Raw genomic sequence first — 15,028 nt, forward strand, 5'->3', positions numbered from 1 at the left:
GATTATCGAGGGTTGAATGATATCACTGTCAAAGACAAGTATCAAATTACCATTGTAGATGATTTGCTAGATGAGTTGCACGGGTCTGTAATTTTTTCCAAGGTTGATTTGAGAGCTGGATATCATCAAATTAGGATGAAGATTGAGGATGTGTATAAGACTACTTTTAGGACTCATTTGGGGTAATTTAAGTTTCGCGTTATGCCGTTTGGCTTGACAAATGCCCCTGTCACATTTCAAGCCTTGATGAACCAAGTGTTTCATCTTATTTCAGGAGGTTTGTCTTGGTGTTTTTTGATGACATTATCATTTACAATCTTTCACTTGAAGATCATGTGCAACATCTATTAACTGTTTTTAAGACATTGAGGGAGAATTCTTTGTTTGCAAAAATATCCAAATGCTCATTTGGTCAGTCAAGGATAGAGTACTTGGGTCATATCATCACCAAAGAAGGAGTAGCTACTAACCCAAGCAAGATTCATGTGATAGTGGAGTTGCCTAGACCATGCTCAGTGAAGGCTCTTAGCGGGTTTTTTAGGTTTGACTGGTTATTATCGAAAATATGTGGCTCACTATGGTACTATCTGCAGACCCCTAACTGATCTACTTAAGAAGGAGGCATTTCAGTGGAGTACAGAGTCAAAATCAACTCTTAATGCTCTTAAAACTATGATGTCATCTACCCCAGTGTTAGCCTTTTCTGATTATACTCAAGAATTTATAGTTGAAACTGATGCAGGCTATGCGGGTATTGGTGTTGTTCTCCTGCAAAAAGGCAGACATATAGCTTACTTTAGTAAGGTTTTAGCACGTAAACATAGGGGTAAGTCTATCTATGAGAAGGATTATATGGATCTTTTGAATGCGGTAGATAAATGGAGACATTACCTCCAATTCAAGCATTTTGTGGTTAGAACTGACCATTATAGCTTGAAATATCTTTTGGTGCAAAGAGTCACTTCAGTCATCCAACAGAAGGGCCTAACAAAATTAATGGGGTTAGACTACGAATTACAATATAAAAGGGGTGCTGAAAATAGGGTTTTTAATGCCCTTTCTAGGTAGAACGAGGGTTTAGATGATATTAGGATGCAAGAGACTGGTCAGTTGATGACGATCAACACCACAATTCCTATGTGGATACAAAAAGTTAACAATAGCTATGAGGGTGATAGTCAAGCTTTAGAGTTGCTGGCTCAGACTACAGTAGGACAGCAAGGTCCTAGTCTATGGCATTTTTCTTCGGGCATTTTAAAAAGAAAAGGAAAGGTATATGTGGGAGGCAATGGGGACCTGTGTCTCCAACTGATTAGAAAATTTCATGATTCTCCTTTAGGAGGCCACTCAGGTCAGTTGGGAACATTAAAAAGGCTATCTCAGGTATTCTACTGGCCAAACATGAAACACAAGGTGATACAATTTGTAGCTTCTTGTGATGTCTGTCATAGGAACAAAGATGAGAACGCCCCCTACCCTGGGCTTTTACAGCCTCTGCCGATCCCTGATCAAGCATGGAGTCATATTTTTATGGATTTCATAAAGGGGTTACCGATGTCTAGAAACAATGAGGTTGTACTGGTGGTGATGGATAGGATGACCGAGTATGCTCACTTCATTGCACTTTCACATCCCTATACTACATTCACTATAGTTGATGTATTTTGGGAAAGGATACACTGTTTACATGGAGTTCCCGAGTCTATTGTTATTGACAGAGACAAAAAAATTTGAGCAACTTTTGGCAGGCCTTGTTCAAGTTGTTGGGTACACAATTGAACTACGGTACAGCATATGACCCTCAAAGTGACGGTCAAACAGAGCGAGTGAATAGATGTTTGGAAAATTACTTGAGGTGTATGACTGCCAACAGACCTACTCAACAGAGTCACTGGTTGCCTGCAGCTGAATGGTGGTTCAACACAAATTTTCACACTAGTCTACAATGCACACCTTTTGAAGATTTATATGGTTACTCTCCACCTCAAGTGTCAATCGGTCCTCTACTTGAAACCATGGTTCCGGCGGCTGATGATGCGGTAATGCGGCGACAACAATGGCTTCAACTATTGAAGGATAACCTCAGTAAAGCGCAGGAAAGAATGAAGTTCTATGCAGACAAGAAGAGATCAGAAAGAGAATTTCAGGTGAACGACTTGGTCTACCTCAAATCACAACCATACAAACAATCTTCTGTTGCTTTGAGAAAACATTTAAAACTGAGCTCCAAGCCTAAAGAGAGATTGCTAAGGTTGGTAATGTACCTTACAAGTTTGAACTCCCCCCCTGATTCTAAGATTCACTCAGTGTTCCATGTATCGCTTATCAAGAAAAAAGTGGGTGAGAAAGTCGTAGTTCAAACTAATCTGCCTACTACAGGAGAAGATGGTCAATTTCAGGTGAAGCCAGTGGCTATTCTTCAGAGACAGCAAATTAAGAGAAATAATGTTGCAGTTGTGAAGGTACTGGTGTAATGGTCTAATATTCCTCTGGAAGATGCAACATGAGAGGACTACCAATTTCTTAAGGCAAAGTTTACGGGGTTCAATTGTTGATCCTTGGGGTCAAGGATGAATTCATGGGAGCTGGAATTTTATGATCTGAGAAGTCCAATAAAACAAACGTAGTTGTAGAGAGTCGAAGTCGAGTAAAGTAAGGGAGGATAATTTCATTTCTTTTAAATTGAGTGACTTCATGTATCAGGACACTACTTCGATTCAAGTGCCAACGATCGCGTCAGTGATATAACCCAACCAAGGGTTGGGATCTTTCCCACAGGAAGTGGTTTCAAGAATTAATAGTAAAGTAAAAGCAAGTTCTAATCAGTCATAGCTATAATATTAACGAATAAAAATATAATAAGTCTAAGGGGTGACGCAAGCGTCAATTATCAATGGGGGTTTTGTAATTAATTAATAAATAAAAAGAGAAAAATTATATGGAAATGAGATAGGGAGACGGTATTCTTGTGTGATAGGAATACGGATTAAACTAGACTATCGAGTACATGCTTTTTATAGTAAATTGTTGAGTATTTGTGACTAGACTAGACTTTAGTGGGGGTAAGCTTTCTCTCGAACAACTTACCCCGAATCAAATCGATTTCTCTCGAACACCGATTTGCCGCATTAAGCACAGCCTCCGCCTTAGCCCATTCACTCTCTCGAGCCGAATGTGTGGGAGAAGGACTAGGATTCACTCTCTCGAGCTGAACCCATGTCGACCCAATACCACCGGCCATCAATTTAGTAGTCTTAGTTTTACGGCCTCTCTCTCGAGCAAGCCAAAAACACTAAGATGAAATCGTATTTGCAACTACAATTCCATTAAGTTCATACACAACTAACTAAACGAAATCACACTAAACAATAAATAAACTATCACCAAGCAAGACCTAACAGTTAATTAACACATATTCACATAATCGCACCCCAAGAATTGGGGTTTTAGCTACACATGTAAAAGAGATAAAAATTTATACCAATATGAGTTTCCATCAAATGGTTATGAACAATTAAGTCTGAAAACACATCAAGAGTGAAGAATCTTCAAGACCCACGTCCAATTTCTTGGACTTGAAACCCTTTGAATCTTCAAGGTCTTAGAACAAAGTCTCCAAAACCCTCTAAAACTTAAACTCTCTTAAAAACTGTAAAAAGTTCGAATAATAGAATTGATACTAAGCTAGAGATTTAAAAAAGAATTTATAGTGTTTGAAAATTTGTACTATAGAGGACCATTCAACGAGTTAGTTGGGATCACCGATATGCTCGGTGATCCGCCTTTTGATCGATTTCATCGCCTTCCTACTTTAGCCTTCATCCTCTTCGCATTTTGAGTCGTTGGACAATATGGTACTGCTTCGCGAAACTGCTCGGCGACGCACCGACTGCTCCTTTTCATCGCAGACTTGACCTTCTCCTTTAGGACTCAACACACTGGAACAGTCGGCGGGATTTAGGACCGTTTGGCGACTCGCCTAATGGCATAGGCGATCCTCAAGAAGTCTTTTCTCCGTTCTTTCAGCCGCTTTGTTTCTTTTTGCTTGGTAGCGTCCATGCTTTGTTTCTCAATCCAAATACCTGAAATTTAAGGGTTTACATAAGTTATTGAGACAAAATATGCATTTGAGGACACTAATTCTATTAAAATATAGCCCTAATTAAGTCCAAATTGTGGACTAACCAACACCCCGAACTTAAACTTTTGTTTGTCCTCAAGTAAAACGCAAGTCCAACAGTTCAAAAAGGATGTCTCAAACAGTGCTACACAAGACTCAATCAGGAATGTACACAACAAGACTCAACTTACTCATGCAAGGATCAATTGTATACTCAAAGACTCAAGTTGTGACACACCATTATCAAAGATTCTCAAGCTCACTATACTTGCTTCAAATGCAAGTTCGAACTCAACAAAGGTATTCAAATGCCCTCACACAAAGAATGATTCTATATTCACACACAATGGTTTAATCATTCAAAGTTCTGGAATCAAATGTAATGCTCACTCTCACAAAGAAGAACACAATGCATGCTTTCACCCATAGGTTTTTCCGTATTTTCCAATCAACAATTGTTTCAAGCTCACTCAAGATCAAAAAGGTCTTTTCAAGGGTTGTAATGGGGCTGAGTGTCAAAGGTATGGTAATTTAGGCTCAATGACTTTCATCCTCGTGAAATGTGGTTGCTTTTCAACACTCCCTTTCCTCTTCTTTCATCATTTTCTTTAGTGCTCATAAGTCATCCCATTATTCACTTCCATGGATTGTTCGAAACCCCCATTTCTTTTGTACTTTATTCCACAAATTTTTTATTCTTTTTCTTTTTCTTTTTCTTTTTTTTTGTATGGAGGGGTTCCATTTTTTTCAACACCATGGGTTAACAGGGAACTTTTCTTGCAATTCTTGACTTGCCTTCTCTTTTCACTACACCCTCAACTTAGGCAATAGGTAGCGGATTAAGAAAGGTTATGTTTTCATCAAGTGTCTTCCAAAGAAAGGTAAGGCTCAAGGGGAATTTAAAAGAGGTTCCCACACTCACAAGATAGGCCACAAAAGAGGTATATGTCAAATTGGCTAACATTCTTCGAAGTTGCCTAAGATCATATCAAGAGATAGCCTTACTTAGTCGACCGGACCAACGGAGCAAATTCTAGGTGTTATCATGCATGGTTCACAGTAAGCTCATCACACAAGGCATTGACACCAAAGTCAAACAAGACTTTACACTTTCGCTAGTGTGCAACGTTCATCACAAGAGAATCAATTTGATACTTAGCTAGTCACAACGAGATGCAAAGAGTTCACATTTTGACTCTGTAACTTCACTTGGTCTCATCGTAGCCGCACATTCATGTTCGTTCTATTATGAGCAATATTTGAGTCACGATATTAACCAAAACCGACACTAAAAAATGCTACAGAACAGCCAAATTCAATTGCATACAAGAGGTGGTGAAAATTTTGGAGTGGTCAAAATCATTTATAATTTAAAGCAAAAGGAGCCACAAGCTTAAATATCCGCTAAAAGCAACGCAAAACACAGTACTATGGCTCACAACCCAAATACACAATCAAAACATCATTCATATAAGCACACAAAGGTGGACCTCACCCCCACCACAGATAAAAACATTTGTCTTCAAATGCAAATAACATAATCTCCAGAATTAAAAATAATGAAGGACAGAGAGGGAGGTAAAGAGGGAATCTTGTCTATACAGTCTCCCCATCTGTCTGGGCCTCAGTGCCCGGAGTAGCATTCTGGACTTGGGCATCAATGCCCGGAGTCACCTCAGAAGGGTCTGCTCCACTAAAGACAGAAGAAGGTGTATTTGCCAAGGAAGCATGCACAACTGCATCTATCATGGCTGCTTCAGTCTCAATCAGGTCCTCATCTGCAGCTCCCTCAATATCCTCAAGCATCTCTTCATCAGTTCTGGTTCAGACTCTGTTGTCTACTCCATTTTGTCCTCAATTCTGGTGGTAGTCGAAGGCTTCTCGGGTACATCTGGAATCTCTATTGTTCCAAAGTCCAAGGACATATCGGTGGATTTCAACTGATCCACATCTTCCCACAACATAGCTATAGCAACCTTTAAGGTCGTTACCTCTCCTATCGCTCCTTGGTCCTGCTCACACACCGCTATTCTAGCCTCCAGTGCATCAATGGCATCTCTCATTGGTGTCACAACATCAGTAAGGGCAGACTGAATCATTTTTGGAATGGAGGTTTCTAGTCTGGCAGCTCGATGATCAGCAGAATAGGCGAGTTGTCCCATCCGAAGTAATGAGGCATGAGTGATCAGAGTCCCGGAGACAACGGCTGCAGCAGGCTGTCTAGGAGGCAACGCAGCAACGGAAGAACCTAGAGTATCAGAAGGAGTAGCAGTGGCAGTAGATGTACCTGAAGGACCAGGGGTCGGAGTAGGCAAAGATGCCTCTGCAGGTACGGAGTCTGAGACCACAAACGGGGGGATGTCCACCAGGGCAACTTTTAGCTTTTTCTCTGCCTGATCCTTAAGATATTCAGCTTTGATCCTCCAGATATCAGTGGAGGATGTGGGAATTACTTCCACGTCCTTCTTAGCATCTCTAGGTACCCGAGCTCATCTGCACACCTCGGTAATCAATACCGGGAAAGGAAGTGAGGTCTAAAGCTGCCTTGCACGCATAAGCATCTCTGAAGCAATGATCTTTCCTAAGTTTAGCTTTGTTCCCTTGATGAGGCATCCTAAACAGGGTGCTATTGCATGGCGAAGGATAGATTCATTATGTGAAGGCATGATCGTGCTGTTGATGAAGCCAAATCAATACCTTGCTGCCACCTTTAGGTCCTTCTTCTCGATAACTGCCCTAGCCTCCAACCACTTAGGAGTGTCGTCTGATATTAACGGGGCCAACCATTCTTTCATATCCTCTAGTGACGTCCTTCTGAGCATAGCATGGCTGGTATCCTCTTGTGTCGAGGTGTATCCCAAAACATCATTTATAACAGGAGAGTCACATTTCACCTTCTTTCCTCTGATAACTGCGAAGTTAATCGGCGTAAATTTAGCTTTCAGCTTCTTCCCACGTGGTATCAATGTATTGTACGTACTATAAAACTCTCTGACCCAGCTTGGAATATATGGGCCATGGGGATCTGTGAAAATTTGGAAGTTATGAGATTTCAAACATCTCATGATCTCGGGGTACCTATAATCACTCCATCCATGGAGAGACGATTTTTCTCAAGAACTGTCCTTAAACCCTCTGTCTTTAATCTATTCATTGACTTGGGAGAAAGACCCTGTATTGGTGGTGCAAGCACCATTGCGTGTTCTCGAACTGGATGAGGGGTGCAGCCTGAGCAGTACGAAACCTAGATGGGACGCTCAATTTATTAGATCGTAGTTCTGCTTTGCATGCTACTACCCATTCATCATCATCAGACTCCACAGTTTGGGGTTCCTAATGCTCACCCTCACTCTCTGAGCTGGTAAGGTAAGTATCATAGATATCATTATTGTCAGAGTTTGCCTCCGGTGATACAGGTGCCTTGCCTTTACCCTTTCCTTTTCCCTCAATTGTGTGGAGTTTTGTGGCCTTGCCCTTGGATGCAATTGCATCTTCATTCAGTTTAATTCCCTTTTCTTTCCCTCGGGGTGGCACGTTTCGTCTTACAAATTTAGGTCTGCCATATCTGCGAAACATTGGGAAAAGTTAGGACTGCCTTAATCAATTTCACAAAAAAGCAATTTCAGAAGGACTCGCCGAACCAGTCGGTGAGTTGCCTAATAGTTTTAGCGGGCTAAGATGAATTCGCCCAGAGGATGGTTCAGAATCCTAGTCAAGTCGGCTGCTGGAAAGGTCTTTCGGTGAATCACCAACAACTTTCGGTGAGCAAGGATTAGCTCACCGAAAGTTACAGTGCAGAGAGGGTTCAGGGGTGAAGACTTAGGGTAATCAAGGATACTTTCGGTGAGTCGTTGAGTATCTTCGGTGACCTCGGTCTTCCCGCCAAAAGATACATACTCTAACACACATGAAGTAGGAAATAAAAGGCGAGATAAGAACGTTAGGTGAACCGCCGAGTGACTCGGCGAGCTCGACACAACTCGTCAAATGATCCAACGTGCCTAGTTTCTTCCCAACTTCTAGACTTCAACCCCGGAAACCCTGAAAACAAAATTTAACCATACACACATCAAATTAAGCTAAAAACTCACTACCCTGGGATGCTCAGACTTTTCCCGACTAAACTTAACCGCATGTAAACACAACCCTAGGAAATCTACCTCAATTTGTGCACAAATTAGCAGGGATTTAAAAGTAATGGTGCTACTGGAAAAATATTCAAATTATAACAGGCAAACAATCCAATTATTTCAATTGGAGAGGCTCAGCACACTTCAACAGGATAGTATTCAACTTCATGAGAGTATAAATACCAAAAATAAATGCAGGGTTTGGAAAACCAACCTATTCAGTGGATTAAATCAAGACTGTGATGCTAGGCAGGAAATTAATCCAGATCCAAGCACCAATTAATCAACTAAAATACCTATAAGATGTGAAAATTTTGAAAATACTAAGTAGGTGTGATTTTGAGAAGGTCGGGAGTGACGTAAGATGAAAAGGGTTGAAAGTTCAAACCTTTAGCTTTATAAAAACCATCCAGATCTCTCCCATTCGGCGACATTAGTCGAATTCGCCAAACTACTAGGCAATACACCGAACAATCACTTACCTCGCCGAATTGTATGGATCTCCAGTTAAACTGGGATTCCAAACGGCGGACTAAATCGCAATCGCCTAATAGTTTGGCGGTCCGCCAATAATTTCGTGATTCCGCCGAGTTTTACAGACTCCAAGTTGAATTTTCCTTGAATCCAACGGAGTTTTAAGTCAAGGTTGCCGACCCCCTTAGCTATTCACCGACTGGGCCTTTATCTCGCCAATTCTTGTATTTTTCAAATACTTTCCTCACTTTGTCCTTCACATTTAACACACCATTATTTGAAAATAACATAAAGGTGGAAAACCTTGGGTTGCCTCCCAAGAAGCGCCTTAATTATAGTCATGGCACGACTTCCCCACTTAATCTTGATTTGTGGAGTGGAGATGGGACAACACATGACCCATTTGGGTCTCTAACAGCTGAATGGATATGAAATGAGAAGCAGTTATCACATTTAGCATAGAAACATTCTCTTTTATCTCATTCAACACCTTGTCGTGACTTTCGACCTTGTGAAGAATGAGTGAGAGCATCTCTGCTATTTGTCCACCCTCATCTACATTAGGCTTCATACGCTCTTGAGGGGGGTGTACCGGTCTTTTTTTTCGTTCGGCGCTTTGAATTCCATGATCTTTTTGATCACTAGATCCAGATGGGTCAACAGTGTGGCCAAAATATGGTCCTTCTAAGTCTCTTTGTTGGTCATAGCCAGGTTATCAAGGAGATGTGTTGCTATTGCGTAGGGTAGTCGTGAGAGACCCCTCGGAAATATTTGATCAGCCATTATTTTGGTTTTTTGCTATTCTGAAATTCCATGAGTTGGATGGTGCAGGAAGATTGACTTAAATTTCAGCCACAACTCCTGGATTGACTCCCTCTCCATTTGTCTAAAACTTAGGATGTGATCCCTAAGGGACATCATTCTCTGAAGAGAAAAATCCATTTGATCACCATCTCTATCAGACATGCTTCACTGTCCTATTCAAAACAAACGAGCGAAACAAAGGTAACAATTAAGTAAGTAGAACTACAACTAAAAAGAACAAAAATTATACAAAACTAAAACTTCTCAAATAACACTATTCCTCGGCAGCGGAGCCATTTTTTGACTACGCGTATCAGGACACTACTTCGGTTCAAGTACCAACGATCGCGTGTAGTGATCTAACCCAACCAAGGGTTGGGATCTTTCCCACCAGAAGTGGTTTCGAGAATTAATAGTAAAGTAAAAGCAAGTTCTAATCAGTCATAGCTATAAATATTAACGAATAAAAATATAATAAATCTAAGGGGTGACGCAAGCGTCAATTATCAATGGGGGTTTGTATTAATTAACAAATAAAAAGAGAAAAATTATATGGAAATGAGATAGGGAGACGGGATTCTTGGGATGTGATAGAATACGGATTAAACTAGACTATCGAGTACATGATTTTAATAGTAAATTGTTGAGTATTTGTGACTAGACTAGACTTTAGTGGGGGTAAACTTTCTCTCGAACAACTTACCCCGAATCAAATCGGTTTCTCTTGAACACCGATTTGCCGCATTAAGCTCAGCCTCCGCTTAAGCCCATTCACTCTCTCGAGCTGAATGTGGGGGAGAAGGACTAGGATTCACTCTCTCGAGATGAACCCATGTCGACCCAATACCACCGGCCATCAATTTAGTAGTCTTAGTTTTACGGCCTCTCTCTCTCCCAAGCCAAAAACACTAAGACGAAATTGTATTTGCAACTACAATTCAATTAAGTTCATGCACAACTACTAAACGAAATCACACTTAAACAATAAATAAACTATCAACAAGCAAGACCTAACAGTTAATTTAACACATATTCACATAATCGCACCCCAAGAATTTGGGTTTTAGCTACACATGTAAAAGAGATAAAAATTTATACCAATATGAGTTTCCATCAAATGGGTATGAAGAATGAAGCCTTAAAACACTTCAAGAGTGAAGAATCTTTAAGACCTACGTCCAATTTCTTGGAGTTGAAACCTTTTGAATATTCAAGGTCTTAGAACAAAGTCTTCAAAACCCTCTAAAACATACACTCTCTCAAAAACTATAAAAAGTTTGAATAATAGAAGTGATACTAAGCTAGATATTGAAGTAAGTATCTATAGTGTTTGAAAATTTATGTTGTGGAGGACCATTCAGCGCAGTTAGTCAAGATCACTGTTACGCTCGGCGATCTGCCTTTGGACGATTTCATCGCCTTCCTGCTTTAGCCTTCTGCCTCTTCGCGTTTTGAGTTGTTGGGCGATATGGTACTTCTTCACGGAACTGCTCGGCGACGCGCCGACTGCTTATTTTAATTGTAGACTTGACCTTTTCCTTCAAGACTCAGCACACTGGAACATTCGGCGGGATTTAGGGCCGTTCGATGACCGCCAAATGGCTTAGGCGATTCTCAGAAAGTCTTTTCTCCATTCTTTCAGTCGCTTTGTTCCTTTTTGTTTGGTAGCGCCCATGCTTTGTCTCTCAATACAAATACCTGAAACTTAAGGGTTTACATCAGTTATTGAGACAAAATATGCATTTGAGGACTCTAATTCTATTACAATATAGCTCTAAATGAGTCTAAACTGTGGACTCATCATTGAGCGGTTGAGATTGAAATCAATTAAATCAATAGCAAGGGAGAGGGTTGAACCATAACACCAGGGCGTTTAAAACTATTATAACAACCCTGACATGGGAGAATGGGGTTCTTACGTGAAAAGTGGTATTTTTCTCATCTCTTCTAAGATCTCTCTTGCCATATTCTTTTCTCATCTCCTTCTATTTCTTCTTCTTCCTCTAATTCTCTTCTCCTTCTTCTTCCATCAGGTTATTCATACGTCAATGGAATACTGATTAGTTTATGTTCATGCTCTATTTTTTTATTAGGATGTAATATAATTCAATTCAATTTTAGTTCAGATCAATCAAATTCTAGAAAATTGTCCCAAAAAATTATATTGTGTTGATTATTTTATGTTATTTGTGATTAAACAAGTCTTATCTTGACATAAGGACATGAAATTTGTTTAGTCAACCGGCGTAAATTTAGCTTCAAGCTTCTTCCCACGTCGTATCAATGTACTGTACGCACTGTAAAACCCTCTGACCCAGCTTGGAATATATGGGCCATGGGGCTCTGTGAAAATTTGGAAGTTATGAAATTTCAGACATCTCGTGATCTCGGGGTACCTATAATCACTCCATCCGTGGAGAGACGCTTTTCCTCAAGAACTGTCCTTAAACCCTCTGTCTTTAATCTATTCATTGACTTCGGAGGAAGACCCTGTATTGGTGGTGCAAGCACCATTGCGTGCTCTGGAACTGGAGGAGGAGATGCAGCCTGAGGAGTCTAGAGCCTAGATGGGTCGTTTAGTTTTTTAGAGCGTAGTTCTGCTTTGCATGATACTACCCATTCATCATCATCAGACTCCACAGTTTGGGGTTCCTAATGCTCACCCTCACTCTCTGAGCTGGTAAGGTAAGTATCATAGATACCGTCATTGTCAGAGTTTGCCTCCGGAGATACAGGTGCCTTGCCTTTACCCTTTCCTTTCCCCTCAGTTGTGCGGAGTTTTGTGGCCTTGCCCTTGGATGCAGCTACATCCTCATTCAGTGAAATTCCCTTTTCTTTCCCTCGGGGTGGCATGTTTTGTCCTGCAAATTTAGGTCTGGCCATATCTGCGAAACATTGGGAAAAGTTAGGACTGCCTTAATCAATTTCATAGAAAAGCAATTTCAGAAGGACTCGCCAAACCAGTCGGCGAGTTGCCTGATAGTTTTGGCGAGCTAAGATGAACTCGCCCAGAGGATGGTTCAGAATCCTAGTCAAGTCGGCTAAGGGAAAGGTCTTTCGGTAAATCGCCAACAGCTTTCGGCGAGCAAGGATTAGCTCTCCGAAAGTTACAGTGCAAAGAGGGTTCAGGGGTGAAGACTTAGGGCAATCAAGGATACTTTCGGCGAGTCGTCGAGTGTCTTTGGCGACCTCTGTCTTCCCGCCAAAAGTTACAGACTCTAACAAATATGAAGTAGGAAATAAAAAGTGAGATAAGAACGTTAGGTCTACCACCGAGTGATTCGGCGAGCTCGACCCAGCTCGTCAAATGATCCAACATGCCTAATTTCTTCCCAACTTCTCCACTTCAACCCCGCAAACACCGAAAACAAAATTAAACCAAGAACACCTCAAATTAAGTTAAAACTCACTACCCTGGGATGCTCAGACTTTTCCCGACTAAACTTAACCGCATGTAAACACATCCCTAGGAAATCTACCTTGATTTGTGCACAAATTAGCAGGGATTTAAAAGTAATGGTGCTACTGGTAAAATATTCAAATTATAACAGGCAAACAATCCAATTATTTCAATTAGAGAGGCTCAACACACTTCAACATGATAGAATTCAACTTCATGAGAGTATAAATACCAAAAATAAATGCAGGGTTTGGAAAACCAACCTTGTCGGTGGATTAAATCAAGACTGTGATGCTAGGCAGCAAATTAATCCAGATCCAAGCACCAATTAATCAACTAGAATACTTATAAGATGTGAAAATTTTGAAAATACTAAGTAGGTGTTATTTTGAGAAGGTCGGGAGTGACGGAAGATGAAAAGGGTTGAAAGTTCAAACCTTTGGCTTTATAAAAACCATCCAGATCTCACCTATTCCACGACATTAGTCGAATTCGCCAAACTACTAGGCGATACACCGAACAATCACTAACCTCACCGAATTGTATGGATCTCCAGTTAAACTGGGATTCCAAACGGCGGCCTAAATTGTGATCGCCTAACAGTTTGGCGTCCGCCAATAATTTCATGAGTACGCCGACTTTTACAGACTCCAAGTTGATTTTTCCTTGAATCGAACAGCGGTTTAAGTCAAGGTTGCCAACCCCCTCTGCTATTCCCCGACTGGTCCTTTATCTCGCTAATTCTTGTATTTTTCAAATATTTTCCTCACTTTGTCCTGCACATCTAACACACCATTATTTGAAAATAACATAAAGCTGGAAAACCTTCGGTTGCCTCCCAAGAAGCGCCTTAGTTATAGTCGTGGCATGACATCCCCACTTAATCTTGATTTGGGGAGTGGAGATGGGACAACACATGACCCATTTGGGTCTCTAGCAGCTGATTGGATATGAAATGGGAACCAGTTATCTCATTTAGCATAGAAACATTCTCATTTCTCTCATTCAATACCTTATCGTGACTTTCAACCTTGTGAAGAATGAGTGAGAGCATCTCTGCTATTTTTTCACCCTTATCTACATTAGGCTTCATACGCTCTTGAGGGGGGGTGTACCTGGATTTTTTTCCGTCCGGCCCTTCGAATTCCATGATCTTTTTGGTCACTAGATCCAGCTGGGTCAACAGTGTGGCCAAAATATGGTCCTTCTAAGTCTCTTTGTTGGTCATAGCCAAGTTATAAAGGAGATGTGCTGCTATTGTGTAGGGTAGTCGTGAGAGACCCCTCGGAAATATTTGATCAGCCATTCTTCTATTTTCTGGGCCTAGACTTTTGTAGAAGCAGTCCAATAGCACGTTTTCTGAAATTCCATGAGTTGGGTAGTGCAAGAAGATTGACTTAAATTTCAGCCACAACTCATGGATTGACTCCCTCTCCAATTGTCTGAAACTTAGGATGTGATCCCTAAGGGACATCATTCTCATAAGAGATAAATCTATTTGATCACCATCTCTACCAAACATGCTCCACTGTCCTATTTAAAACAAACGAGCGAAACAAAGCTAACAATTAAGTAAGTAGAACTACAACTAAAAAGAACAAAATTTTTACTAAACTAAAAATTCTCAAATAACACCACTCCCCGGCAGCGGCACTATTTTTTGACTTCACGTATCAGGACACTACTTCGGTTCAAGTGCCAACGATCGCGTGTGTGATATAACCCAACCAAGGGTTGGGATCGTTCCCACAGGGAGTGGTTTCGAGAATTAATAGTAAAGTAAAAACAGGTTCTAATCAGTCATAGCTATAAATATTAACAAATTAAAACATAATAAGTCTAAGGGGTAATGCAAGCGTCAATTACCAATGGGGGTTTGTATTAATTAATAACTAAAAAGAGAAAAAAAATATACGGAAATGAGATAGGGAAACAAGATTCTTGGAATGTTATAGGAGTACGGGTTAAACTAAACTATCGAGTACATGTTTTTGATATTAAATTGTTGAGTATTTTTGACTAGACTAAACTTTAGTGGGGGTAAGTTTTCTCTCGAACAACTTACCCCGAATCAAATCGGTTTCTCTCGAACATCGATTT

Source organism: Solanum tuberosum, unplaced genomic scaffold (genome assembly GCF_000226075.1).
Source record: "Solanum tuberosum cultivar DM 1-3 516 R44 unplaced genomic scaffold, SolTub_3.0 scf00187, whole genome shotgun sequence".
In the NCBI taxonomy this organism is placed as follows: Eukaryota; Viridiplantae; Streptophyta; class Magnoliopsida; order Solanales; family Solanaceae; genus Solanum; species Solanum tuberosum.